The 25,440-nt window shown below is 36.9% G+C and overlaps 1 long non-coding RNA gene across 2 annotated transcripts in view; it reads left to right on the top strand.

Moving 5' to 3' along the window:
- LOC138761970 (uncharacterized) overlaps positions 1-25,440 on the top strand; it is a 117,593-nt gene that overhangs the window by 86,707 nt on the left and 5,446 nt on the right. The window contains exon 7 of one of the 2 annotated variants that reach the window (XR_011356667.1): positions 2,680-3,880. The exons of the other annotated variant lie outside the window; for it this stretch is intronic. This is a non-coding gene — a long non-coding RNA (uncharacterized lncRNA). Of the gene's footprint in view, positions 1-2,679; positions 3,881-25,440 lie in introns of those variants that run through there. 2 annotated transcript variants of the gene reach the window in all.

Consider the following 25,440-nt stretch of genomic DNA (forward strand, 5'->3'; position numbering starts at 1 on the left):
CAATGATCTTCCAACAGAATTGGTGAAACTTAATCTACTCAAATTAATATTTTTGTTCTTCCACCTAGGTCAATGGTTCTCAGCCCTTTTATTTTCCACTCACATACCACCTTAAGTAATCCCTTATTAAAAACAGAACATCTATGCCGCATGTGCTCTGTGGCTAGTCAGTGATTACTTAAGGTGGTATGTGAATGAAAAAAAAATGTTAAGAATCACTGGTCTTAGATGTGGCCTGACATGTAGAGTATTGATAGCATTTTATGTTTTATTTACTATTTGTGACCCTGGCTCTGGGTAAATTAACTGGATAATTCTAAAAGTACTTAATTGATTGAAAGATTTTTTTTTTGTGTACTTATAACTCAGCAAATGGTACTTGTAAAAGCATTAACCTCATTTTTGTAACATATAATGACACAAAAAATATACTGGTGAGAATGACTCATTGATCGAGCATGTTTAGCTCTAAGGTTATGATTCAGGTGCAAGAAAAATACAAATTAATAAAAAATTCAAAGGAACAGTGTGTACAGAAATTTTAGAACTTCATGATCAGGCATTAGGTTTAGAAATCACACCCGACTGCAAGGGAGTCAAATACCTGTATCTATCTTTAAGGAAAATAAATAAAAGCTCTTATCAACATTATTTATATGAATTTCTTAATATTCCATATGCATGTTTGAAGTGCCATGAATTTTGATCCATCTCTAACAGAATTTCAAAAACAATCTCGTTCAATATGGCTACATTTGTCCGTGAATAAGATATCACATCTCTAGTTTAAATACTGATTGGGTTGAGGTAGAAGCACAGATATTAATAGTTTGACTTCTAATATCTGAATCTTCTTGTAGTTAGTTGTGCTCAATCAATAGCCATTGGTTTAAAGAAATAAAGAACTAAATTATGAATGAAGTTATCGATGAATCAAGTTATGGTCCTCTTGGAGGAACAGGAGGGGAAGAATTGATTTCATCAGGTCATCTTGCCTGAATCATTCCCCCTGCAAAGTTCTCCCAATTATGACATAATCCTTGAGGGAAATAGAATGCCATGTCAATTATTTTTTTAAATTCAATTGATGTCATCTGAAAGTTCTCAACTAGACTTGTTGCTGCCATGAGAGCAGCTTTGTTTCACTGTTACATCAGAAAATCTGCTGAATATTCTGCAAGGAGCAATAAAAAAAAATGGCAGATTTGAAACACAAAAGAGGAATAGAACCTCTTCTGAAATATAGAGATCTGTGATGTACATGTTTTTGTTTTTGGAAACCTTGACAATTGCCCGACAGCTCTCATTGGCTAAAAAAAAAATTGAAATACGACATTCTTTAAGGTCAACACAATAAGATTTCATGGCTTTCTAGAAACATGACAATCCAAAATTGATTTTTCTTTCATATAGTTCATTTTTTCAATTTGTAGCATGATAACCTTCTCCTTCAACACTTTTTATCAATTTGTTTTGTTGCCTTTTTTAAAAATGGCTCTGATTCAAGATTTTGGTAATTTGAGGTAAACGAGTGTGCTTTTTATAGCAGTATACCGTACTTCTCTGTTGAACTGCCAGATAAATCCTTGAACGGAATTTTAGATTTACTGAGCTACAATCTTGACACCATCGGAACCAATGATCTGATAACCTGCAGTTGGTAATCTAAATCTGAAACCACACCTGCTCTTACAGCAGTGTGGTTACATTTACCTCAAGTGGTGGGTGCCATTGAAAACAAAGGAGCAATTTAAGTTTGTGTGATATTAAATGTGTATCCATATGACATTGCTGGTAGATTTCTGCCAGAGTTAATTGGGAACTAAGTTAAAGTTAAATGGTTTTATTTATATGCATGTCTGATTTGTCTATCTATTTCTTTGAATGTGCTTAACATATCCCTGTCTGTTTTTATGTTGTATGTGTTTGTATATGCGTACATCTGCCTTTACATATATTATGATTTTTTTTAAATTAAAATATATTTTAGTAGATAAACGCATGCCTGCCAGTGAACTATTTATGAGTGCCTATGTTTACTCAGTGTGTATTTATTTATGTATGTATATATCTTTATTTAGATGATGCATCATTTATATATTTGTAAAGTACATGGAAGAACATTTTATAGAAGTATTGTCTATTTTATATATTTGTGCTTGCCACATAATATACATGTATTAGTGGCAAAGCAGTGAGAAGAGAGAAAGAGAGAGAGAGTATAAAAGAGCCCCATGTACAGACAGTCTGACGCCAGATGGCTTCTTCTAATAAATATTCAACCTTAACTCGGTTCCCATGTAACTTTGTTGTAAAGCTGCCAGCACACCCACACGGATCTAGGCCAGCAAAATGATTACAGTAGTACAAACAAAAAAGTGCAATAGAGGAAACAGGCAGACAAGGTTCTGTATACAGAGAGATACAGCAGGGATATGTGCTGATGAACCTTCATTTGACAGTGGGAAAGTGGAAAGGGTGGGAGTTTGAGAGAAGCCAAGACCTGAGAGAAAATTGCAGCTGGATAAAAATCGTTAGTAGGATAGATTCCTTCCAAAAAATGGACTTCTAGAACTATGATTTTCAAAATATAATGAGAAATCTGCCTCTTTTCAGTAATCTGTTTATCTTAATTAAGATAGTCAACAGCCTTCTAATGGGTATTTTTTTCTTTTGTAGTATCTGGTGCATCAAAGACTGCTGGTTTTCTTGCCAAACCAATCTTCCTTCCTGCTTCATTTCAACCCCAGGTGACTGGAGGCAGCTGAACAGACACTTTCCCAGAAGCTACTGTTGACCTAGCTCCAGCCTTTTTCTTCCCCCCGCTTATTTTTTTTACTCTTTATTTTTGCCTCGGGAAACCTAGGGATATTCATGGCACTGAGGCAAATAATCTGGAATTAAGACTACATTCTTCAACCTCATCCTAGCAACAGGCCCATCACCATCTGTCCTTTGGAAGGGCAGCCATTATCAGTGGGATTCTTTGTGTCTATTCCATCACCTGTGTGAGAAGGCATGGCCCCCATTGTGGCTCCTTTGTCGCTTCAATTAAGTTTAAAACAGTTGTAAGTGACATATTTCACAAACCTGAAAACCCAAGCAGCTTAAATCAACAACTTCCACTTGAGTGAAGAGCACATTTAAGTTTATTTTTACATTCAACAATGAGTTTTCAGTCCCATCAGAGTAGCAGCATTTTCTCCCAGTTTATACTGCCTGCAAGAAAGGCAAACCTCTCCCACTTTTTGTTCTTTCTGATAACAAACCTGACCTGCTATTAGGGTTTATCATGTTCCAACATCTACCAAACATCACAAAACCAATTTAATCAAAATAAAAATTGACTGACCAGGAAGTGATTATTTCCTCCAAATTACACCCTATTTACACACTGCAGCCTGACTTTAAACAGTTTTACCATGTTTACTGCAAACATATTATTTTGCCCTATTCAAATACTCCTACATGCTCTTTTTTTTAAAAAAAAGAAGCTTGAAAACTATGTAATAAAGAACGAGCATGTTGGAGAAATGCAAAAATGAAAACAAATTTTTAAAATACAATTGATTTAATTCTTCATTAGAGCAGCAAGTACCTATTTTTATTCAAATAAACCCAACATATCCATGGGAAGATTGTGAATATGAAACAGTTAACTTTCAGAACATAGCTGTGCTCAAAGTGAAATACTGGCAAAGTGGCATTCGTAAAGACGAACTTAGATTAGAAACAGGCACAAAGCCTTTATTTCCAATCTGTGTGACTTTTTCATGTGGGTTTCTACAATTGAACAGAGATTCTTTTTTTTCCTCAGTGTCTAAACATTACAGAAAATGGGAAAAAAGTCAAATTAAAGTTTGTAAAATTAATGATTTAATCTGTAAATTCTTTCAAAATTATTTATACAATTGTTCACATTCACTCATAGCTGTGGACTCCACACACAAACATATATATGCATACATGCACACAATTAATAAAATAGATATGGAAAATATTCACATACATAGATTATAAGTATATATCTTGTTATAAATATCTAGCTTATACTCAATCGCATATAAGCACATTAAGGATGCATGTATATACAGCATTATCCAGTAGCATATAAAATATATAAAACACAAAGAAATACAAAAACATTAATCTTCTGAACATTCACACAAACATCCGTTTAAAATCTTATTCTTTATTCTTGAATAATTAGTTATTCTTAATCTTTCTGCAGATAAATAATATATTCCTTTAAAGAGTTATTAACCTCTAAGTACTTTGCATCTTATCAGAAAATGTCAGTGTGGGCAATGATGAACTGACAGGAGCCTGACCTGCTCGTAATGTTGTGCCAAAAAGTAGTAAACGCCTCTGCAGTTTTAAAACTTTTTACTAATTAATGTTATACAAATGATTTCCTGTAAACTATTAGCCTTGCCTATTATAACAAGGTTACAGATATTGGAAGATATTTGCAGAATCCAATGTATAAACTAAAGAAAAAACTGCAAAGTAAAATAGAGAAATTTGTGATAAAGTCATCTAGTTATACTAGTTAAATGAATAATGGTGGAACTGTTTTGTACATCCATCTTGATCAAATCCTGCTGTATAATAGCCAGTAATCGTGAACATTGAAATGTAATAGTCTAACTGATTAGCAGCAGGACATTAAGTTCCAGTGGTCTGCTGAAGAATAGTGTGTCTGTTCAAGGTATTATATCTAGCTTTTAACAATGCACTAAATGTGATATGAGCTGTGATTTTTAAAGTGATTGGAAGAGCTCATGTATAGTTTCAAAGAGTTAATTTAAACATTATATTTTTAGAAGGAATATGCTAGCTTGTTTAGCATGGATTTTGAGATGAAGTGAAAATAAATCAGATACAGCATGCACAAGCACACTTATCCGTGTGCCAGTGTTCACCATACATGTGTTGGAAGTGATGCCACACAAGTAGATTTATGCAGTGTTCTGAGTTTGCTGAATGGCTCATTAGCCTTTCTTCTGCAACAAGCATCAAGTGGTTTCCAACTTTCCACATCCCTAATTATCACCTTGGATATTTCAGAGCCAAAGAACTTCTCAGAGAGAGTTAAGATATTCTGATAAGATGCATCTGCAAGTGAACAAGGGTGAGCAACAAATACAGTTTAGGTTTGAAATTAATACAAAGGGACAATTCTTCCTCCGCTTTCAATGAATGGAGACAGTGGAGTACAACTTATTCAACGGTCTGTTTAACATGTCCAACTCACAGCTGACAGGGTGGAAACAAAATGTATGAATGATTTTGATAGAGAATATTATTTAACTATTATTGACGGCAAATAAAAATGGCCCAAAATGATTTGGAAAAAAAATTGAAAAATATTGGACTAACTACTGTTTCTGATATATTCAGAGCCTGGAAATGAAGGGGTAAACTTTAATCAAACCAAATGTGCAATAATGTAATTGAACAGATAACTTACATTATCAAAACTATATAACTTTCACATCATTGAGTTCAGTTTAATAAAAATGCATGTGGGTTACATGACATGTAAAGGATTCACTCTGCTAGATTACTCAACAAATGGGTGAGGCTTTGTCGGCAGCTGAGTACAGAGTATGGGGACATGGTTAGCATAGCGGTTAGCACAATACTATTAAAGCACCGGCGATCAGGACTGGGTTTGAATCCTGCACAGTATGTAAGGACTTTGTACGTTCTCCGCATATTCGCATGGGTTTCCTCCAGGTGCTGTGGGTTTCCTCTCACCCTTCAAAAATGTACCAGGGGTTTAAGGACATTTGAGTGTAATAGGGCAACATGGACTCGTGGGTCAAAATGGCCTGTTATCATGCTATATTTCTAAATTTTAAAATAAAAAAATACATACTTTGAGGTAATGATTGCCTTATGTTCTTATATCAAATTCATTTTCAATTCTCAACTTTTATTTTAAATGGATGAATGCTACCATCAATATAGTCTTGATAATCCTTAAAGCCATAAATCCAGGGCCATATATTTATGATGTTTTTAAAGGGGTCATGCAGCCAAAATTTAGTTTAAAATCCTGGAATTTGAATTGTTATTGCACAGAAGGAGGACATTTGGTGCACTCAGTCAAAAAGTGATGGGAGTTAGTGGAAGTTTCTTCATTCTTTTTAATTTAGACATACAGCACGATAACAGGCCCTTCCTTCCTATGAGCCCATGCCCTCCAATTACCCCCAATTGACCTCGAACCCCTATATGTTTTTGAAGGGTGGGAAGAAACATGAGCACCCAGAAGGAAATCCAAGCAGACACAGGGAGAACATATAAATTCCTTACAAACAGCGCAGGCTTTGAACCCCGGTGTCTGGCGCTGTAACAGCGTGGTGCTAACCGCTATACTAACTGTGCCACTGTATTTGTCATTCGAAACATAGAAACCTAGAAGAGCAGGAGTAGGTCATTCGGCCCTTCGTGCCTGCTCCGCCATTCAACGAGATCATGGCTGATCTTAAATTTCAGTACCCCGTCCCCGCCTTCTCTCCGTAACCCCTAATTCCCTTATACTGAAGAAATATATCTGATTCCCTCTTAAATATATTCAATGAACCTGCCTCTACTGCTCTCTGTGGCAACGAATTCCACAGATTCACCACCCTCTGGGCAAAGAAATTCCTCCTCATCTCGGTTCTAAATGGTTTGCCTATTATCCTCGAACCATGGCCCCGGGTTTTGGACTCCTCCACCATCGAAAACATCCCTTCCGCATCCATTCTGTCCAGTCCTGCCAGAATTTTATAGGTCTCTATGAGATCCCCTCTCAATCTTCTAAACTCCAGCGAGTACAATCCCAATATGCGCAATCTTTCCTCACAAGTTATTCCTGCCATTCCAGGTATCAGCCTGGTGAATCGCCTCTGCACTCCCTCCATTGCAAGAACATCCTTCCTCAGATAAGGCGACCAAATCTGCACACAATACTCCAGGTGGGGTCTCACCAAGGCTCTGTACAACTGTAGTAAGGTATCCTTATTCCTATATTCAAACTTTTCATTGAAAAATAAATTATATTTTTGTTCTTGAATTGAGGCTGGTTAACTCTTTGCCAAATTACCTGGTATGTTCCTAATTTTGCTTCCTTCATGCTGAAAGTCTTTTCCATGCTATCAGGCTCTCTAATTTCAAAATGCTCTTTACTCGACTATCCTGAAGCATAAAATGTATGCGTAATTAGTTGTACCACAGCTACCTTAAAGCCATAGCTTCTAATTGTGTCTATAGTTCCAGAATGCTTGGGAACTTTTCACTAGAAATCCAACCCCTGTTGGCAGTGAATTGCCTAAATTGACAGCACATCATATTGTATTCTGTTTTCAATATTCATTCTGTTGGTTACCCATAAAATTTCTTCTGGTGCGACACCACAGCTATTCATTAGGCTGTGTTGCTGAATATGCCAATGTCTAACACACAGAGTCAAGAGAGATATTGGCAAACTACTCTGCTATGATCACTGTCTTTCACAACAAGCCATGGATTAGCAGAATGACAACCAGCAATAATTTCACCAGGAGCAAAAAGAGCTGACAATATTAACAAAAACGCAAACTCTCGGACAATCTGACAAACCCCACAGGCCTATCATGGATAAACACACCATGTTCATTATTTTGTTACAAGTAATCGAAAGCAAAGAGTGCAATTCATCAAAATGACCACAGCTTTTGTTTTATATATCCATTTCATGAAGATACAGCAGCTTACCGACTTCTATCAATCCTCACCTCATCCGATATGCTTTCAGGAGGATAAAATAAACTAATATGCAACAAGTTGATGTACATTTGAGGCTACAAGAGGTTAATACCGTCCCCTCAGGATGCATTATTATATAAATATATCAGCTAAAACTGAAGTCATTTCTCTGAAACTAAAATAATCTGACGGAGTGAGTGATTGATGTGAGGTGTGTCAATTAAAGTAATGTAAAGCAAACATTTACATGTTATTTGAGTTGTATTGTTTATTTCTCATGATTAAAAAATATTCTCTTAGTTGCCCAAGATCCTGTCCTGCTCTCCATTTTCCATTTTTCTCTTTTATTCATATGTTTCACAGTTCAAAAATGTACTGACTTTTCGACAATTATCACGTCTAGCTCTGTTAGTAGCAATGTGGCACTCACATCCAAAATGTTGAATTACAAATTATATGTTTGTTTCAAATCTGGATAAATCACAAAGAAAATTATGCACATGTCACTCTGTGCTTGGACACCATTAAATAGACATACATACGATCAGATAGTTGGACAAAATGAAGTACTGGTGGTTCTTACCAAATTGAAAGTACCCTTCTTCTTGAGAGTTGCTGAGATGAAACCACAGCTCTGAGTATGTTGCCTTGAATTTTTTTCCAACCACAAAACTCTACTTGTTGACAAGAAAAGGTTGGTCGATTTTCCATTGTGGGATTGTAAATGTTCCTCTATGAAGGCTTTTTGATTAACAGGGTTAAAAAATACATTGGTGTTGTTTTCTTTTTCTTGCTTCCTAGTAATGGAAGAAGTTCCTTTCTTTAGGCATTGTACATCTTTTTTAAAAATTATCGCCAAATCTTTATTAGTTCCATCTTGAAGTACTCAGATTAAGTGAGTTCTTACTTCCTCTACCCTTGCTGATGACAAGAGTAGTAATTTACAAAATCTGTAAGGTTAATCCCCATTTTAATCTCTCCAGTCAATCTTCACCAGTTCATGAACATGGGTCCTGCATGATCATAACATTACAATACAGCTGAACAAAAACGGATATGAGGAGGGGATAATAAAGTGACATTGAGAATGACACTGAATCAACCAGGATCTTACTGAATGATAGAACAAACTCAAGAGGTTAATTGGCCTACTCCAGCTCTTGTTCTTGGACTTTTCTATATTACATTCAAAGTTGAGATCAAGACATTTCTGTGTGTTCTGGAAATCAAGGGAATAGTGGTAGGGAAGGGAAGTGGTGTTGAGATAAAAGATCAGCCAAGATCTTAATGAATGGCAGAGTAAAATCAAGGAGGTCAAATGTCCTATTTTTTCCTCATGTTTTTATGTTATAAAGCAATATTCTCTATGTCCGTAATAACCCTGCATTTTTTTTTTGTTGCTGCAACTCCCTGTTGTGACCCCATCCTACTTCAGTTATCCAGTTCAGTTATTTTGGCATTGAGTTCTTTTAGTTTACATCTGAAATCATATATGCAATAAGTTCAGTTATATCCATAATGAATGAAAACTATAATTCATTTTTAAAAATGAAGAGCCTTAACAGCACCAGTGATCGGGACTGGGTTTGAAGCCCGCACTGTCTATAAGGAGTTCATAAGTTCTCCACATGTCTGCGTGGATTTCCCCAGGGGGGTCTAGTTTCCTCCCACCATTCGAAAAGTACCAAGGGTGTAGGTTAATTGGGTGTAAATTGGGCGCCAAATGTCCTAAATTTGCTGCATATCTAAATTTTTTAAAATAAAAGTTATTTTTCAATATTTTTATTAACATTGAAATTTCACATCTAAAAATACAGAGTATATACGGATATATGTTAAATGTTAAAAAGATAAATTACACTTAAATCATATAATTTCATCCAAGGTACCCTACATTTTAATCAAACAGATTATACTGTATTGATATTTTATTATTTTATTATGAAAAAGGAAAATCTAAACCCACCACCAAGAAAGAAGCTGTTTGGCCAAAAAAAAAGAAAAGAAAGACAGAATGATAAATTACCTCATTAATTAACATTTCTACTTTCATAACAAATCAAAGATTATAAAAGTAATTCAAAAATGGTTCCCACAGTGTTTTAAATTTTGCATTCAAATCATAAATTGAGCATCTAATGTTCTCTAAGTTTAAACATGACATCACACAGCCATTGAGCATGATTAGGCAGGGTAACACTTTTCCATCTGAGCAACACCGCCCACCTGACCATAAGAGAAATAAAAGCTAATACGTGTAGCTCAGATGTCGTTTACATTATGTCACTCTCTCCAACAATACCAAATTATGCAGTTAGGGGATTAGTCTTAAAATTAACATCAAAAAGTGCAGAGAAAGTTTGAAATACTTTGTTCCAATATTTCTCAAGACTCTGGCATGTCTATAACATATGAATTAATGACGTATCTTCATTGTTCCATTTATCATAACGAGGAGATAAATCTGCATTAAAACATGCTAGTTTTATTTTGGACATGTGAGCCCTATAGATAAATTTTAATTGTAGGAGAGAGTGGTGGAAACATAAAGAGGATGTTTTAACCAATTTGAAAATCACATTCTAACTTTCCTCAGGAATTAAAAGCTGTAGGTCCTGTTCCCAGGCTTTTTTAATTTTATCTGAGGAAGCCTCTCTTATTCCCAACAACATATCATAAATGTTAGATATTGAACTATTATAGAAAGGCTATGAATTAAAAATTACATCAATTAAATACTTATCAGTCCTCTAAGGAAATGTATATAATTGAGATCATTTTTTAAAATCTCTAATCTGTAGATAACAAAAAAAAGAGTATTTTTTGACTATATTTAACTGAAAGTTGTTCAAAAGAAGCAAGGCTCCCCTCAACAAATGAATCTTTAAAACATTTAATGTCCAATCTATACCATTCTTTAAAAGTTACATCAATCATTGAAAGATATAAAAAAACTAGAAAAAGTAGATCTAGAAAGAGAAAATCTCATTAAACTAAAATGTTTTCAAAATTGTATCCATATCCTCAATGTACATTTAACCACCAGATTATTAGTGAATTTATTTAAAGATATAGGAAGTGAAGATGCAAGAAGAGAAATTACAGAAAATTTTGTAACAGAATTAGATTCCAAAGACACCCGTATTTGACAGTCCTTATAGTTAATATAGTATTACCAGAATGTAAGGTTTTGTATATTGACTGCCCAATAATAAAACCTAAAGTTTGGCAAGGCTAAACCTCCATTCGTTTTAAATTTTTATAAATTGACTTTTTGTGTTTGTGAGAAATTTAAATTAAAAATTATATTTAAATTTAATTTTTTTTAAATTTAAAACCATGTCTATAATTTGTGAACTATTCAATGATAACAGAAACTTTCCTCATGTTAAAAGCAATTGTATGCCAAAATCGATGTGAAATGTGAGATTACTGTTGAAGAAGCTGAAGATCATTTTCCAAAGGGATAGAGTCCCATATCCTTGAATTTAATTCATAGTTTTGCTGGTGTGATGGTGTGAAACTGTAGTCCATGAAAAACAGTCTGATGTAGGTGATCTTGTGGTCCAGATAATCTAATATAGAGTGAAGGACCAGAGAGAAAACATCCATTGATCTCTTGTTGACCTGTTGTGACAGCGGATGAATTAAAGTGGGACCAGGTCCGTCCTAAGGCAGGAGTTGATCTGCTCAGATTTCAGATTTACTATCAGAGTATATACATGACATTACATACAACCCTGAGATTCTTTATCCTGCGGGTTAGGCAGAATTAATACTTATTGCAAACTAAGAAAGAAATGTAAACAAACTATGCAAAACAGAAGGCTGCTATGATTTCAACTTTCTACAGGCGCTTTATAAGAGTGTCCTTCCTGGCTGAACACAGAGTGGTATGATTGCTGCAGTAGATGGAATGGAGGTCAATCCGCAGGACCATAAGTGCAGCAGAGAGGATCACTGGAGTCTCCCTCTCCCCTATTGATGTGATCTACCAGGACCATTGTCTGGAGTGGGTTCGCAAAATCATTGAGGAGCCCTTACATCCTGAACACAGCATATTTCAGTTGCTCCTATCGCGGAAGAGATAGAGGAGTAGGCTGAGGAGCAGGTTCTTCCTATGGGCAGTTTGAATGCTGAATGACCAAACTGATCACATGAACCATCCAAAACTCTCATTTGTACAAAACAATATTTATTTGTTTATTTTTATAGATCAAATACTTTCCCTGCTTATGTATTATTTGTCTGTATGTGTGTTATGTTTGGTTGCATGTCTGCATGGTTTGCACTGAGGAACAGAGAAAGCTTTTTTTCTCAGATTGTACTTGTACAATCACATGACAATAAACTTGACTTGATTTGAGAAAAAAAAATGTCCAGTAATAATTCATGTGCAAAGTAAGAATCCTTAAATAAGTCTCTGATTGAATTTGTTGTTTAAGAGTCTGATGCTGGAGGGGTAGCAAGTCCTCCTGAACCTGTTGATATGAGTCTTGACACATCTATACCTCATTTCTGATAACAGCAGTGAAAACTGGGTGGCATAGATTCTTGATGATTGCTGCTGCTCTCCAACAACAGAGTTTCATGTTGATTATCTTGATGGTGGGGAGAGTTCTTCCTGTGACGATCTGGGCTGTGTCCATTAACTTTTGCAGGGATTTCCACTCACAGTTATTGGTGCCCCCCATACCAGGCCATGATGCAGCCAGTCAGCACACATTCTACTACACATCTGTAGATGTTTACCAAGGTTTCTGATGTAATACTGATCCTTGGCAAACTCCTGAGGAAGTAAAGGCATTGACATTCTTTCTTCTTGAGGACATTAGTATGTTGGGTCCTGGAAAGGTGATCCGAGATATTAACTCCCAGGAATTTAAATTTGCTCTTTTTCTCCACCTCTGATCCCCCAAGGTCACTGGATTGTACATCTCTAATCCTCCCTTTCTGAATTCTACAAATGTCTCCTTGGTCTTGGTGACATTGAGCATATTATTACTGTCTATGCACCATACAGCCAAGTTTTCAATTTCCCTCCTGTATACTGACACTTCACCTCTTTTTATACACACTAATATGGGATTGTCAGTACACTGGTAGATGGTGTTGTTGCACACAGTCATAAGTGTAAAGCAGTGGTCTCACTATGCAGCCCTTTGGTACCAATGAAGATTGTGGAGGATTTGTTCTTACAAATTCTCACTGATTGTGTTCTGGAGGTGACAAAATACAGGATCCAATTATAGAGTGGGGTATTGAGGCCCAGCTCTTGGAGTTTACTGAGGGAATGATGATGTTGAATGCCAAACTATAGTTGATAAAGGGCATCCTAAAGTACACAACTTTGCAGACCAGGTGTTCTAGGGTTTTGTGTAGAGCCAATGGGATGGCATCTGCTGTTACCCTGTTGCTGCAGTAGCATTTTCTGATGGAGTTCATAACAAATGTGACACATTCATTCACCATTGAGTCCTTGAACATGGTGCAGTCTTCCAACTGATAACCCAAACAAGCTAGGGGAAATCCAAAGTGGAGGCAGAAGTTGGAGAGTGGTAAGTGCGAATAAAAGCTATCCAGGATGGAAAGTAGGGGGCCTGGGAGATAGTAAACAATTGAGTGAAAAGGAGAATGAAATGACTGGAAATGGATCAGAAGAGAAGGGAACACAGAAGAACACTGAATAGTAAAATTCAATGTTCTAACCATAACATTAGGCTGAAGACTGCCCAGGTAGAAAATGGCATGTGGTTTCCTCTCCATCCTGTCTATCCAGCTCTACTCACATCGTTCACCCACTTGGATCTTCTCCCACCTCTTATTCCATTTGATCCCATTTCTCTCCTAATACTTTCTTTACGTATCATATTCCAGCACTAGTGGCCCATGTTCCCATTCATTACATTCCATCTGTTACCCACACCTCCACCTTCTCCTGGCTCATATCTTGCTGCACCCTAGATTTCCTCTCCCTTGCTCTCTCACCTACCCATCATCTGCCTCGGTCTCCCAATTCTGCTCCATATCCTCCAATTGTCTATCATCCTTCATCGCTCCCTGGGTCCCAAATCAATTTTTTGACCCTGTTTCACTCCTTTTATACTCTCCTCATTATATTGTCTATCTCCCTTCTGCAAGATCAGTCTTGACGGAGGGTTTCAACCCGAAACATTGACAATTCCTTTTTCCCTAACTGTTGCTGCTTGACCCACCGAATTCCTTGGCAGCTTATTTTATGCCAGTAGTCCTCTATGGTCTGATTAGGCCTGGATGGCAAAAAAATATTTTTGACATTCTATACAGCGTCATGATTGAAAGAACTTAATGGCATTAGTTTTTATGAGGTTTTTTTTTAATATTTTAGCTAAGCTCTTCAGATCCTGGTAGTGTATTCATCAGTATGAATAATATCTGAAATGTAGGCTTTGGCAATAATATAAAACCTTAAAGGGTTATAATAGGCAGAGTTAACATTGTTAACTAAAAGTCATACCGTTAAATCTTGACAAATGCAAGATTAATTTGATAGGAATCTTTGGAACCAAATGAGTATCATGCTTGGATTCGGATTTCTATATATTTCAAGCTGCCAATTCATAAATCTTAATACTGCAACTCACTTAATTATTAAGTCCACAATTGCAATCTAGGCAAAAATCTGAAAACATTTAACAAAAAACATATTTGACAGAATGTGGTTAAATTTTATAAAATATATTGTGGTTCCCAAGGTCAAATCTGGCAGTAAATTCAATAAGATTACCATTAAATCCTTTAATTTGAGCAATGTATGCTCATGACGTTCCAGAATTCTACAGGATATGATTTATGTTCTGGCTGGCCATACTTACTTTATGTACATGTCCTTTTGGACCTTAGTAAATGTAAAGTTTAATTGAAGCATCTCCAAATATGTATTGCATTATTGTGCGTGAGTGAAAATTGAAATCTCTTCCTAACATAGATCTTCAGAATTTCAAACGTGGAGAAATAACCTATCTTTCTTATTTCTATGCTATTTACAATAATAATTTTGAAATTCCATTATGACCTATTTATAGTAGATAAATCATATTTTCAGATTTGATGACCTAGCTTTTGCACATTCCTATTTATTTAATTCTATGGTATTCTTTTCCCAATTCCTTTTAGTCTTGTGATTCAGTTAGGGCAGAAATTAAGCAGTAGCATTTACATAGCTGAAGAATTTAAAACATAATTTCTTTTGTCATTTGCACAGCAATTTTACTCCTGAATGCGTTGTTTTAGGCAGGAATTAATAAAAATTGCATGCGCTTCAGGTGCCAGTTAGTTCATTCTTTCACACACTAAGCCTGGAGCTCTGAATGCTCCTTTCTTATCATCAGTTAATAATTCTTTCTCATTGAAGCAAATTAGGAACTTGACTGTGTTAAGAGAGTCCAGAGCTCTGCTAGAGGCAACTGTGGAGCTGGGGCTAAATGGCATAAATTCCTCCCTGAGCAAGACGCATGAAGCACAACATTGTGTCCACCACAAAAGCAGCTCTGTATTTTTTTTATCCTTTCTAATTTAATTAGCCCAAGAGGTAGCGCATTAATTGCCAAGAATTCTTCTGATGCAAAGCTGCCCCCAACACAGAAGGGGAAAAAATAACCTGAGTGCTATCCTGGCATGTTAGCAATGAACTCCATTTGAAAGGGGGTCATTTTTATGTTACAAATGGCTTTGTGAAGTACCAGGATGATTACAGACTTGAAAACCTTCTAGCTTTTTATCTTTCATTTGGTCACACTTAAATCAGTGTTCTATAAAGGACAATGTAACCCTTTAATTTCAAGGCAGGATTCTTTATGGAACAAGGCTTCATTAGTTGAGGCTGGCAGTAATTGACACCACCTAACCCAGCCAATTTAATGCACACATTTCTAATTTTAAAGTCAAATTATTAACTGAATGACCTTCGTACATCTTGAATGACAATATGAAACATTATAATTTTTAGTCTAAATTTGTATTTTCAATATCATTCCATAATTGGACTTGACTACTTGCAATTATAATCACTTTTTTTCAGTTTGTATCAGATTGGTTCATATGTTTTATTTATTTATTTGTGGTAGCCAATACTGCTATTTAGTCTCAGTGGTTCCTTCAGAAAGAAAAGTAAGGAGATTATTGTTATGCTTTTGACAAGGTCTCCTGGATGGGAGACAAGTAAAAAGAAGTATAAGTCCATTGGGTTCATGAAAGAGTGTTAAATTGAATCTAAAATTGCCTACATAAGTACATAAGAAATAAGAGCAGTAGTCCATCCAGCTTGTCGAGCCTGATCCAACATTCAATGTGATCATGGCTGATCGGATGATAGGCTCATGTCCACCTATCAGTCTTTTCCCCATATCCCTAATTCCCTTATTATGTATATCCAACCTTTTCTTAAATACATTTACTGAGGTTGCCTCCACTGCTTCAGTGGGCACCAAGTTCCCACCCTCTGGTAAAATTTGTATGTGGTAAAAGCAAAGGATAAATGATTGCCAGGGGACTTTTGTGAGTGGACAGCCATTTAGCAGTTTTTGAATCTACTTCCTAAAAGACTGACAGAGGCAGAAAACCTCATTAAATTTAAAAAAAAGTTCACAAAAGACTGAGACTTGCAGGAGAATAGATGTTGGAAGAAGAGCTGAGTTCATAGTGTAGATGAGATCAGCTGGGTTGGCAAGTTAGTGCAATCCCTTTACAACACCAGCGATTGGTACTGTGGGTCAAATCCCCTGCTGTCTGTAAGGAGGAGTATGTACGTTCTTCCCTTTTCTGCCTGGGTATTCCCCATGGACTCCAGTTTCCTCCCACTCTTCAAAATGTACCGGGGCTGTAGGTTAATTGGGTGTAAATTGGGCGGCACAGATTCATGGGCCCAAATGGCCTGTTACTGTGCTTTATGTCTAAAAAAAAAGAATGGCTTCCTCTCTATCTTAAACACTCAATGCTTCTCATTCTATGAATGCAGTCAGCATTGCAGATCAGAAAACCTTGCTCTGAACTGTATCCATAAGCAAAAAATGCTACTTTAACAATACTCCCTAAAAATACCTGGAGAATTAAAAATGTAACCAAGGAATTATTTCTTGAGTCTTAAAAATGTAAACATTTCTTGACATTCAAAGAGAAGATATTGTTTTGTAAACTCATTGTCAATTACTTCTAGATGCTGTCTTCCATTTCTGAGTAAACATTAAAAAATCCACTCTGCCTCTTGAAGTTAAATCGTTTCTTTGTATAGGTTATTGGAGAAAATGGTTGGCATAATTTTGCTTGCACCAATTATTTTGTTAAGCTTAAGAGATCTCCTTGCATTAGCTATAATGTGTAATGGTGATTCATTTAGAACATAGATTAATATAAAGAAAGATGCTTCAGACAAGAATAAAACAATCTCCAATTCCGAGATTTGTTATCTTGATGTGAAAAAAAAATTGAATCTCATCTCATTCCTGAATGAATGATATTTTTTTTTCTGAGATTGTGACCTTTGGTTTAAAACACTCCAAACAAGGGAAATATCATCCCATGCATCTATCCTGTGAAGTCCCTGAAGAGTTTTGCGTATTTCAATCCTTCTTATTCAGCTGAACTCTGGGGAGTTTAAGCCTAGTAATGGTAGCCACATCTCACACAACAAAATTACCATTCACAATCAATTTGGTATACTCTTTCCATTGAAAGTATAGGTTGGTTCTTGGTGTATTTTTTGTCAGCTGATGATTGTATAGAGTAGTGGTTCTCAATCCTTTACTTTCCAATCACATACCATTTTAAGTATTCCTTATGCCATAGGTGCTCTGTGGGATTGCTTAAGGTGGTATATGGGTGGAAAGAAAAAGTTTCAAAACCACTGTTTTAATCGTGCCTAATTGACTCATTATATGCATGGTTTCATAACTCCAAAGGAAATGGGCCAATAACAATTTTTCTCAAGCAAAATATTTCAGTAACAATTGGGTCTAGAACAGTGATTCTCAACCTTCCCTTCCCGCCCACATACCACTTTAAGCAATCCCTTACTAATCACAGAGCACTGATGGCATAGGGATTACTTAAAGTGTTATATGACAAAGGAGGAAAAACTCAACACCCAACCCCAACCAACCAATTTTCCCTTGCAACCGCTGCAACCGTGCCTGCCTGTCCCGCATCGGACTTATCAGTCACCAACGAGCCTACAGCAGATGTGGACATACCGCTCCATAAATCTTCATCCGCGAAGCCAAGCCAAAGAAAGGAAATATGAGTAGAAAGGAAAAGGTTGAGAATCACTGGTATAGAGGAACTTGGGAGTGCTTCTGCGTGAACCACAGAGGTTTGTTTGCAAGTGCAATAGGAAATCAAGAAGAAAAATTGAATGTTGCTGCAGGGATTGAATTCAAGTGCAGGGAGTTTCTGTTGCAACTGTACAGGTTACTGTTGAGGCTGCACCCAGAGTACTGTGTGCTGCTCTGGTCCGTTTAACTGAGAAAGGATATACTGGGTTTGGAGGTGGTGCTGATGAGGTTCACCAGGTTGATTCTGGATTGAAGAAGTTAACTTGAGGAGAGAATGATTCACCTGGGTCTATACTTGCTGAAATTTGGAAGAATGAGAAGGGATCTGATAGAAACAGATAATATTATGAAACAGTCAGCTATGATAGAGGCAGGGAAGATATTTCCACTGCTGGTGGGAACTCGGGAACATAGCTTCAAGATTTGGGGAAGTAGATTTAGGACAGAGATGAGAAGTGTAGTGAATCTGTGGAATTCATTGCCCAAGGAAGCAATAGAGGCTATCTCAGTATGTATATTTAAGTCACAGCTACATCTTTTTTTTTCATAGTAGGGGAAATTAAGGGTATGGGGGTGGGGGGGAAACAGGTAAGTGGAGCTTATTCCATGGCCACATCTTATCAAATGGCAAAGGAGCCTTATCAGACCAGATGGCCTACTCCTGCTCTGATTTCTTATGAGTTATATTAGGCTTCAGATGCCACATAGAAACAAATTCAATTTGCTACCTCAGAGCTCCCAATTTAAGATGGAAATATTGAATTCCAATGTTAAGGAATATAATGCATTTACCTTGAATGCAGAGACCTCCCTCTACTTAAAGCAAATCTAAATGCTGATCAGCTATCACTCCTGCAACATTAATGGAATAAAAAAATGTCAGATGGCACACATCTAAGTAGCACCCTTACAAAAATGGTAAGATAGATCAGCCGCAAAAATGGATGGAGACCAATTTTTTTTCCTACATTTGTTGAACATCAAAGATGGAATAAGATAGCAGGAACATTTTATATAAAACATAGGTATATAGAAAAGTTTATTTTTAAAATAGTAACAGACATCAGGAAATGCATTTTGGGGCTGTAATCCAATCCTGGAGTTCCAATGACAGTTAGAAAGTGCTCTAGTATCACTTGATTTATGCCATACAAACTTCTTGATTAGATAACTGGCTTGTAATCACTCCCATCTATCCATTAGCCTTTTTTCTTTAAAACCTTCATAAATTGGATATTAAAACTACCAGCATTCAAACTTAAAAGTGATGTTCAGATATCTTGAGCTTATCACAATCTTCATAACATTGCAAGAAAATGAAACACAAATGTTAGCCTGTTTTTAAAACTATGTAGCAGGTCAGTGTATCAGCACAAAGCCTTTAATTTCCCTGTTCGATGGAGTATCAGGAGAAAGGTGATGATCAATATCAGGCTTTTCATATTGGGAGAAAGTGAAAGAAAAATCACTGCTGTCTCATCAAGTTATGTAGCATTTGCAATATTTATTGCAAGATGTTTGCTTATTATCTCTAGAAGGCCACTGACTGTATGAGGAATAACCTCAGCAATAATAGAGTGGATGAAACATTTAACATATCTCACCTATACTTATCTCTATAATTTCTTCCATCCATACAACACTCCAAGGTGTCTGTGCATCGATAATTCTGGTCACTTGATCATCACTGTTTTAAATCACTCCACGAATAACCAGAGCTTTGTAAATCACTATCAAACCATTCTGCTTCCCTTTTCACCTTAAATCATCCTTTTATTTCATTGCTTCTACCAGGGTCTTCAGCCTGAGCATCTCCTTGTGTGACCTGGTGTGAAGTTTCGTTTCATATCACTCCTGTAAGCCTTTGAGGGGTGTTTTTGTCGTGTTAAAGGTGCTATATGAATGCAAATTGTCATTGTTGTTCTTCAATAACTATTGCTTACCCCCTCCATAAATCTTCGTCCGCGAAGCCAAGCCAAAGAAGATTGCTTCTCGCCACAAGTTGGAGATATTTGATTCTGCTAGCTTTTTATTCAATGATTTATTTTTTTTAACCTTGTCTAAGTTCATCATTCATCAAAATGGTAGAAAATCTAACATTAACAAACTCAGCTGCAAAGCAAAAAGAAAAAAAAAACTGGCAATATTTTGAGAACTTGGAGAATTAGAGTTGGATTGCATTTCAAAACATTTACAAAATAAAATTATTTTATTGAAATCAACTTTATTTAATCTTTTATAGATTTTAACATTTAAACAGATCTTTCCTCTTGCACACTAAAAAAAGAATAGATGATTATAGTGAAAAGAGGAAATGGCAACCTGAGGAGAGTCTGATAACTCTGGTGGACACTCATTGGAGTTTAGAACAATGAGGGACAATCTCACTGAGGTAATAAACAGGAAAGTCTGCATATGCTGCCAACCAACTACAATACACAAAAGTGCAGAAGAAACTCAGCAGGTCACATAGAATTCGGGGTAAAGGATAGCCAATATTTCGGGCCTGAAGCCTTCATCAAGGAATGAGCAGAATTGGGTGCCACAGACTTGTGGGCCAAAATAGCCTGTAACCATGCTGAATGTCTAAAATTTTATTTTTTATTAAAGGAGGCAGACACCTAAATATAAAGGAGCAAGGAGAAGAGAAGAGAGGAAGGGGCATGGGCGGAGTAAAGGCACCCATTGTACTGCCATCCACTCAGGCCTTTCCAGCATCTCCTCTTTTCCCCACTTATCTGCCCTGGCCCCCTCTTCCCAAAGATGCAGTGAAGGCAGGTTCCCCTTGTCATAACCTATCACCCCACTAATCTCTGCATCCAACATATTATGCTCTGCAATTTCCACCATATACAATGTGATCCCACCTCCATACACATCTTCCCCTCTCCTTTCCACTCTGCTTTCCACAGAGACCTCTCTCTCTCTCTCTCTCTAGCACTCCCTTGTCCATGCATCATTTCCTACTAATCACCCTCTTGATACCTACCTCTGTGACCACAAGAAATATTACACTTGCACCCATACCTCCTCCCTCTCCACCATTCAGAAACCCAAGCAGTCCTTCCATTGGAAGCACATTTCATTTGTGCATATTCATTCAGTGCTCCCGCTGTTGTCTCTTGTACATCAGAGAGACTGGATACTGACTGGGAGATTGTTTTGTTGAGCTCCTTTGCACTGTCAGTGCACTAACAGGGAGATCCCAGTGGTCAACCATTTCAATTCCATATACCATTCCCACACTGACATGTCCATCCATGGCCTCCTGGATTGGAAAACCAAGTCTGCTGGCAAAATGAAGAAACAACAGCTCATACCCTATCTGTGCATTCTCCAACCAGACGTATTAACATTAACTTCTCTGGTTTATGTTAAGTCTCTCTCTCTATCCCTTGATCTTCTTTCCTCCAGCTCCCCACGCCCTTCCCTTCCATTGGCATTCAGAGAGCTACCCCTTTCGCCATCACTTTTTAGCTTTATTCTCTTCTACCTTCCCACCCATTTCCACTTATGATGTCTTACCTGTTAGCCTGTACTCCTCTCCATGCCCTTCCTCATTTCTGCATAGATGTTTCTGGGTGGGATAGACGAATTAGATACTGAGAGATTGTTTCCCAAGATGAAGAAGCAGGAACATGGAGCATTTTTCACAATTCTGGTCATCTAGCAATGATAAATATATCATTAAGCTGGAAATGGTGCTGAATGGATTTAGATCACCAGGATTAGTGGTCTTGAATTATAAGGATAAGATGGATAGGCTAGGGCTCTGATCCCTGGAACACAGAGGCTGAGTTTGGGACTTCATAGAAATTTATAATATCATGACGTCCAAGAGAAGGTAAATAGTTATAGTTTGCTCTCTTCAGGGGAGGGAAATCTAAAATGACAGAGCATAAATTTAAGGTGTGAGGGGAAAGATTTAAAAGGGAACTAAGAAGCACCTTTTTCACACTGGGCAGTGAATATAGTCAAGTCAAGTCACCTTTATTTATTGTTCATGTCATGCTCACAAGGTAAAGACAAAATAATGTTTCCCTAGGACCATGGAGCATATTTACATAAATATAAGTTAGAATAGAAGTCAAACACATTAAAATATTAAGATGTATCCAATAAAAGTCCACAGTACACTATCCACATATGTTTTGGGAATTCAGGAGCCTAATGGCTTGGGAGAAATATAAAACTGTTGCCCAATTTAAACATAAGGACCTGAGTGCTACAATACCTCCTACCAGATGGCAGAAGGGAAAACAGTTTAAATGAGGGATGTGTGGATTCCTTCACAATGCTTATTGCCTTTCACCTGAATTAAGTATTATAAATGTTCTTCATGGTAGGAAGAGAGCTCCCAATGATTTTTTCGACTGACTTCACTATCCTCTGCAGGGCCTTGCGGTCCAAGGTGACATAGCTTCCAAACCAGGCAGTGATGCAGTTGCGCAGGATGCTTGCAATATATTCCTCTGTAGAATGTGTGAGGATGGAGGGTGGGAGATGAACTTTCCTCAGCCTTCACAGGAAACAGAGGTGCTGCTGTGCTTTCTTGGCTATGGAGCTACCAGAGGAAGTGGTTATAATTGTAATGTTCAAAATACATTTAGATGGTGCATGGATAGGAGAGATTTGGATGGATATGAGCCCAATACAAGCACACAGGATAAATATACTGAATAAACTGGTCAGCGTGTACAAGTCAGGCCAAAGAGCCTATATCCATCCTTTAAAATTCCATGACTCTAAAATCTAAGGGCATAAGGACTTGGAATTTAGCACAAGCATTAAATAACCTTTCTCCATTCTACTAATCTTTGAAATTCTCTAACTCAAAGAGCTTTGGATGTGTAGTCATTGTGCACACTCATGGCTAAGATTGATAGATAATGGACATTAGAGAATGAAGGAAAATGCAACTGGGCCAAACAGGCACGAGTCTCAGTATCAGTGATGACCTTATTGAACTGTAAAACAGACTCAAAAGGACATATGATATACACCCACATCTATTTGTTTTGTTCCTAAATGTATTTCTTGATCATTTAAGTTTATAACCGCAAAGAGTCAGAACACTTATAAGATTCTCCTGTTGGGGTATATCAGTATGTAGAGCTCGTCGGAATAATCAAAGACTTGTTGATCCAAACCAAGGCTTTTATTAGCAAAAGACAGGAGCTCTTCACAGGTGGCCAACCAGTCCGGAATGATCCGACCTGGCTAGGGACACAACCCTTTAAGGCCCAGACAGTAGGCGTGGCTAAGCTCTCAGCCAATCGCTATAAGCACAGTCTAGATACTGTAACTATATACACTATATACATTGGTGATAGATCTGTACTATCACACAGTACTACTACTTTTGACTTTACATCACAATTCTTGTGCAAAGAGACTGTTTTAACAGTCATGACTCTTGCACATGGTGCAACTCCTGCATGAAGAAGATTTCAGCAAAGTCATCAGTCTTGGCTGAAGGCTGCATTTTTATGATCTTCCTCAGAAAAATATTGCAACCAAAATAGCTTTGCTCAGATCATCAAAAATATCCATCCCAGGGGTAATACAGAGGTGAGAATACCCACAACATTTTATACCAGTTTTAGCAACTCAATGATTATGATCAGATGTTAAAATGATATTAACTTTAAAGAGAAGACTGGAAATGAAATTTCTTTGGATATGAAAGGTGTTTTCTTAACTTTGAGTTATGATCTAAAGATAGAAGATGTAGAACTCAAATTACTCTGTTGTCACCAGGCTTCAGTTTATATTGGTTATAATTACTGACAGTCAACTTAATGTCATGGTTAGATTAGTGGAGCAGCCTGGTTAGCACAGCAGTTGGAGCAATGCTGTTACGGTCTCAGTGACTGGGGTTCAAATCCATTGCTGTCCATAAGGAGTTTATATGTTCTCCTCCTCTCTGCATGGGTTTCCTCCAGGTGTTCGGTTTCCTCCCACCATTCAAAATGTACCTGGGGTGTAGGTCAATTGGGTGGCACAGGCTCGTGGCCCAAAAAGGCTTGTTACTGTGATGTATGTCTAAATTAAATTTTAAAAAATAAATTGTGCTTATCCATATCATATAAGTAGACTCAAATTATTGAAATACAAATCATACAATTAAAAGCTTGTGATTAATATTACTGCCATTGCAATGTGATTCCCAAGTCTTCATACATCAACGAAAACCCCACTTCAATGGTGTATTCCTGAAAAAAACATCTAGTTGGCAAGAATTTGCCAGGAGTCAATCTACAACTTAGTACAGGAACGGAACATATGCACTTGATTCAGAAGCTATTTCAGATGCAATCCTACTAGAATGCTTACAATCGCTGGGGTGCTGGGGCATGGCGGAAAGGAATTTGGCCAAGGAAGAACACAAGTGTTAACTGAGAGAAAAAAAATAGCATTATTTTCAAAATCTCAACAAGCTTCAAAATGTTTCATGAGCTATATTTCTTAGACATTCACAATTACAATGTGGAAAAATGCAACAGCTTATTTTTATTCAGCATGTTTTGACAGACACCAATATGATAATGATTGAATAATCTTTCTTAAGGTTGTTTAATAAGGGATAAATATTGATCAGAACATCAGCATCCAACATGCTATTCTTTTTCAAATTTCTGCCAGCATAATTTTTTGTTTTACATTTGCTTTGGAGTTCAAATGAGACCAATGTTTAGAATCAAATGTGAAAGGAAATGTTGTTAAAAGGTAGCACTCCCTCAGTACTGTGCTGAATGTCAAACAAGCATTTTGTGTTCAATTCTCTGAAATGGGGCTTGAAACTAAAACCTATGGTTCAGAAGAATCAGATTAATACTTTATTTTTACAGCACTGATGAAATTGGCTGAGGGGAGTTAATGAGCCAGAGATTGTGAAGGGGCTCAATTAATGGATAAAGTTAAATCAACATGACCTTTGAAACATTCTGGACTAATAAAAGCATCTCTACTGATGTTAATTCAGCTGTGTGTCAGACTTCGTTGCTTCTTCCAGCCTCTTTCACTATCGATATCAAATTTATGATACTTTTTTAATTTAAATATGTGTGCATGTGAGTGATGCTGTAGTTACGGGCTGCATCGCAGTCTGGTATGGTTGCTGCAGAGAAATTGATCAGAGGTCAATACATTAAGAGCGGCAAAGAGGATCACTGGAATCTCCCTTCCCCACCATCGACGTGATCTACCAGAATTGTTGTCTGAAGAGAGCACACAAAATTATTGAGGACCCCTTCCACCCTGCACACAGCATCTTTCAGAAGCTCCCTGACTGTATCGGAGTCAGCAACACCAGGCTGCGGAACAGTGTCAGAATGCTGACACTAAACATCCAAGACTCTCACTTGTACAAAACAATATTTATTTATTTGTA

The sequence above is a fragment of the Narcine bancroftii genome, chromosome 4 (genome assembly GCF_036971445.1).
Source record: "Narcine bancroftii isolate sNarBan1 chromosome 4, sNarBan1.hap1, whole genome shotgun sequence".
Classification (NCBI taxonomy): Eukaryota; Metazoa; Chordata; class Chondrichthyes; order Torpediniformes; family Narcinidae; genus Narcine; species Narcine bancroftii.